This window comes from Bubalus bubalis, chromosome 16 (assembly GCF_019923935.1).
Source record: "Bubalus bubalis isolate 160015118507 breed Murrah chromosome 16, NDDB_SH_1, whole genome shotgun sequence".
NCBI classification, from domain to species: Eukaryota; Metazoa; Chordata; class Mammalia; order Artiodactyla; family Bovidae; genus Bubalus; species Bubalus bubalis.
This window is the reverse complement of record NC_059172.1, coordinates 23837480-23843479: the sequence shown is the minus strand read 5'-3', so window position 1 is coordinate 23843479 and position 6000 is coordinate 23837480.

The following is a 6000-nucleotide window of genomic DNA, read 5'->3' as shown; positions in this document are numbered from 1 at the left end:
ATTCATTTGGTTATATACATTTAAAGTCACTTAATTAACCCAATATTCTGAAGGAAAGCCAACACATACACCAAAAAAAAAATCCTCTCGATATGCTTAAGAACTTTTCAAACCCAGCTCACATGATAGCCAATAAGTTAAATAAAAACTCCAGTTTTTATTTAATTTAATTGCCAACAAAGGCATTCTCTGCTCTTCCTAAAAGTACAGGGAAGAGTAGTATTTTGCTCACCACTGTGAAGGAATTTATCAAATATGTGCAAAAAATAACAAAAGGTAAAACAGTGAGAAGAAACTTGATGAAAATTGTCAAAACAATGTTCTGCTCTCCCTCTGCTGGCTCCCAGGTAGTACTGCCCTTCAAAGATCTGCCCAAAAGCCTGAAGGAGGGCTCTCTCATGGAATCCACAAAACATTCAGAATTGTTCCTATTGTTCATCTAAATAAGCTCCCCTCAAGCCAAATCATCCCCCACATGCCATCAGTATCTTCTCTCCCTATCATTAATAATGGCTAATTATCTGAAAAAGAATAGATATGTATCTGTATATAACAATTACTTTGCTGTACACCTGAAACTAACATTGTAAATCAACTGCACTTCAATGAAAAATTAACTTTAAAACAAAAACAAAAATAATGCTAATATAGAAGAGAGATGCTAACGGCTTGACTCCTAATTTTTCAAGAGAGTAGTTCAAAAGAAGAGAGGTATATGTAATATTATATTTTCTGGTTTTCTTAGAATATGATCCTCACTAATAGATCAAGACGCAACCTGACAGAATGGGGAAAACACTGCATTTGGAGTTATAAGACCTAAGTATGCTTCTTGGCTTTCCCTATTTCTGCTGGCTGTGTAACCTTTACTAATTGTCACTTTTACATTGGTTTTTTAACATCACCATTTCTGGAACTCAGTTTCATCAACTTCTAAATGAAGAAGCTGTGCTACAGAACGGTTGGATCTTTTTTTGTTTGTTTGTTCTGAGTTCTGTTGGATTTTTCTTGTTCTAATATCTTATGATTTTAAGTGCTGTTGAATTACAAAATTTTAATAATTTCTGCTTTTTCTTTACATCATTTGAGTCATTCTCAGACATAAGCAAAATGGTTGAAACCTTTCCTGTCACCATCAGCTTCTTTTCTTGATGTAGTGCCAAACACACTGTGGATACCCAAATGAATCTTAATTGATATATTAATGATTATGATGGCAATGAAAAGCCCTAGGGTTTTAATTTGAGGCAAATTCTCTCCTGGATATATGGCTAGAATTTTGAGTAGCAGCTGTGAACAGATCTGTATTTCCTTCCCCACGCCACCCCCACAACAGTCTGAAATCTTTGCTTGAAATGAGAAAAATCAGAAGCAGCTAAAAATGCACTTTCAATCTGTTCTACTGTCCAGTCATTAGTTGAATTCCCTAAGTCACATTTCTTTTTATCAGTTAACTCAAATATTGTTTCAAGGAAGAAGAGTACAAAGTGGTGACAGAGAAGTCAGGAGACCTAATATCAAATAACACCTCTAGTTCTCTGTTTAACATCCATCTTTTAAGACTAAAACATAGCATATCATGAATGAGAGAACATGTGTGGACTGATCATTCCAGTGCTTCCATATACAACATAATTGGCAGTTCAGAAATAGTAGCAAACATAATTATCCAGTTCAGTCGCTCAGTTGTGTCCAACTCTTCGCGATCCCATGGACTGCAGCATGCCAGGTCTCCCTGTCCATCACTAACTCCCGGAGTTTACTCAAACTCATGTCCATTGAGTCAGTGATGCCATCCAACCATCTCATCCTCTGTTGTCCCCTTCTCCTTCTGCCTTCATCTTTCCCTGCATAAGGATCTTTTCAAATGAGTCCGCTCTTTACATCAGGTGGCCAAAGTATTGGAGTTTTCAGCTTCAGCATTTGTCCTTTCAATGAATATTCAGGACTGATTTCCTTTAGGATGGACTGGTTGGATCTCCTTGCAGTCCAAGGGACTTTCAAGAGTCTTCCCCAACACCACAGTTCAAAAGCATCAATTCTTTGGTGCTCAGCTTCCTTTATGGTCAAATTCTTATATGCATATGTGACTATTGCAAAACCATAGCTTGGACTAGACAGACATTTGTCAGCAAAGTAATGCCTCTGCTTTTTAATATGCTCTCTAGGTTGGTCATAGCTTTTCTTCCAAGTAGCAAGCATCTTTTAATTTCATAGCTGCAGTCACCATCTGCAGTGATTTTGGAGCCCCCAAAAAATAAAGTCCCTCACTGTTTCCATTGTTTTCCCATTTATTTGCCATGAAGTAATGGGACTGAATGCCATGATCTTTGTTTTTTGAATGTTGTGTTAAGCCAGCTTTTTCACTCTCTTCTTCACTTTCATCAAGAGGCTCTTCAGTTCCTTTTCACTTTCTGCCATAAGGGTGGTGTCATCTGCATATCTGAGGTTATTGATATTTCTCCAGGGAATCTTGATTCTGGTTTGTGCTTCATCCAGCCCAGCTTCTGCATGATGAACAAGAAAACACTCATGGGAACAATGGAATAGGATTTATTAAATAGAAGGAAAGTACAAAGCTTTCAAAGGACATGAGTTTGGGTGAACTCAGGGAGTTGGTGATGGACAGGGAGGCCTGGCATGCTGCGATTCATGGGGTCCCAAAGAGTCGGACACGACTGAGCGACAGAACGGAACTGAACAAAGCTCTCACCATAGACACTGAGAGGGGGTAAAGAGTCCAAAAAGGCAGGGATTGTAGCAGTTCTATATCTTTATCAGTATTCATCTGTACATTTTTGGTTGGCTCCTGTCCTTACAAAAAAGTCACTTTTAATCAATCAAGTTAAAGGTCAACCATATCTTTATGGTTAAGCCATATCTTTATGGCTTCAGTTCAGTTCAGTCGCTCAGTCATGTCCAACTCTTTGCGACCCCATGAATTGCAGCACGCCAGGCCTCCCTGTCCATCACCAACTCCTGGAGTTCATTCAAACTCACGTCCATCGAGTCAGTGATGCCATCCAGCCATCTCATCCCCTTCTTCCCTGCCCCCAATCCCTACCAGCATCAGAGTCTTTTCCAATGAGTCAACTCTTTGCATGAGGTGGCCAAAGTATTGGAGTTTCCGCTTCAGCATCAGTCCTTCCAATGAACACCCAGGACTGATCTCCTTTAGGATGGACTGGTTGGATCTCCTTGCAGTCCAAGGGACTCTCAAGAGTCTTCTCCAACACCACACTTCAAAAGCATCAATTCTTCAGCACTCATCTTTCTTCATAGTCCAACTGTCACATCCATACATGACTACTGGAAAAACCATAGCCTTGACTAGACAGACCTTTGTTGACAAAGTAATATCTCTGCTTTTCAATATGCTATGTAGGTTAGTCATAACTTTCCTTCCAAGGAGTAAGAGTCTTTAGGTTTCCTGGCAGCAATCACCATCTGCAGTGATTTTGGAGCCCAGAAAAATAAAGTCTGACACTGTTTCCACTGTTTCCCCACCTATTTGCATTGAAGTGATGGGACCAGATGCCATGATCTTAGTTTTCTGAATGTTGAGCTTTAAGCCAGCACTGATCACTGAGGAAGGCTTTCTTATCTCTCCTTGCTATTCTTTGGAACTCTGTATTCAGATGCTTGTATCTTTCCTTTTCTCCTCTGCTTTTTGCCTCTGTTCTTTTCACAGCTATTTGTAAGCCGTCCTTAGTCATTTTGCTTTTTTGCATTTCTTTTCCATGGGGACGGTCTTGATCCCTGTCTCCTGTACAGTGTCACAAACCTCCGTCCATAGTTCATCAGGCACTCTCTCTATCAGATCTAGGCCCTTAAATCTATTTCTCACTTCCACTGTATAATCATAAGGAATTTGATTTAGGTCATACCTGAATGGTCTACTGGTTTTCCCCATTTTCTTCAATTTAAGTCTGAATTTGGCAATAAGTTCATGATCTGAGCCACAGTCAGCTTCCAGTCTTGTTTTTGCTGACTGTATAGAGCTTCTCTATCTTTGGCTGCAAAGAATATAATCAATCTGATTTCTGTGTTGACCATCTGGTGATGTCCATGTGTAGAGTCTTCTCTTGTGTTGTTGGAAGAGGGTGTTTGCTATGACCAGTGCATTCTCTTGGCAAAAGTCTATTAGCCTTTGCCCTGCTTCATTCTGTACTCCAAGGCCAGATTTGCCTGTTACTCCAGGTGTTTCTTGACTACCTACTTTTGCATTCCAGTCCCCTATAATGAAAAGGACATCTTTTTTGGGTGTTAGTTCTAAAAGGTCTTGTAGGTCTTCATAGAACCGTTCAACTTCAGCGTCTTCAGTGTTACTGGTTAGGGCATAGGCTTGGATTACAGTGATATTGAATGGTTTGCCTTGGAAACGAACAGAGATCATTGTGTCATTTTTGAGATTGCATCCAAGTACTGCATTTCGGACTCTTTTGTTGACCATGATGGCTACTGCATTTCTTCTAAGGGATTCCTGCCCACAGTAGTAGATATAATGGTCATCTGAGTTAAATTCACCCATTCCAGTCCATTTTAGTTCACTGATTCCTAGAATGTTGACGTTCACTCTTGCCATCTCCTGTTTGACCACTTCCAATTTGCCTTGAATCATGTATCTGACATTACAGGTTCCTATGCAATATTGCTCTTTACAGCACTGAACCTTGCTTCTATCACTGGTCATATCCACAACTTGGCATTGTTTTTGCTTTGGCTCCATCCCTTCATTCTTTCTGGAGTTATTTCTCCACTGATCTCCAGTAGCATATTGGGCACCTACTGACCCAGGGAGTTCCCCTTTCAGTATCCTATCATTTTGCCTTTTCACACTGTTCATGGGGTTCTCAAGGCAAGAATACTGAAGTGGTTTGCCATTCCCTTCTCCAGTGGACCACATTCTGTCGAACTTCTCCACCATGACCTGCCCATCTTGGGTGGCCCCACACGGCATGGCTTAGTTTCACTGAGTTAGACAAGGCTGTGGTCCGTGTGATTAGATTGACTAGTTTTCTGTGATTATGGTTTCAGTGTGTCTGCCCTCTGATGCCCCCTTGCAACACCTACCGTCTTACTTGGGTTTCTCTTACCTTGGATGTGGGGTATCTCTTCATGGCTGCTCCAGCAAAGCGCAGCCCCTGCTCCTTATCTTGGACGAGAGCTATCTCCTCACAGCCACCTCTCCTGACCAGCAAGAATACTAGATTGGGTTGCCATTCCCTTCTCCAGGAGATCTTCCCGACCCAGGGATTGAACCCAGGTCTCCCACATTGTAGGCAGACACTTTACCATCTGAGCCACCAGGGAAGTTTATATATATATATATATATATATATATATATATATATTTTTTTTATTTCCCACAACCATATAAGGCAGATGATATTATCCCTATTTTACAAATGAGAAGTTGAAGTTTAAGTTACTATAGTGACTTCCATAGGTTATGCCACTAATAAGTGGCTGATCTAGGATTTAAAGGCATCTAATTCTAGGATCCATCGAGAGTTGTCTTGAGCCCCAAGTGGAACACTGAAACAATTTAGTGTCCCCCACCCCCACACCAGTCCTTGTGCTCAGTCGTGTCTGACTCTTTTTGACCCCATGGACTATAGCCCGCCATGTTCCTCTGTCCATGGGATTTTCCAGGCAAGAATACTGGAATGGATTGCCATTTCCTTCTTCAGGGGATCTCCTGATCCAGGGATTGAACCCACATCTTCTGCATTTCAGGTGGATTCTTTACCCACTGAGCCATCAGGGAAGCCCCAACTTAGTATTAAAAAAAAGTACATATGCAGCTTCCAGAATAACTAAAATGAAAAACCACAATAAAAACTGATAATCCCAAGTGCTAGGAACATGTTTATAAGTGTAATATGGAGCTGGAAGGAGTATAAATTGATGCAACCACTTTGGAAACTGAGAGAGTCATTTCCTAGGCAGGTTGATAAGAAGTCTAGGGGTCCCCAAGGAGAGAGGGGTCTGGAATTC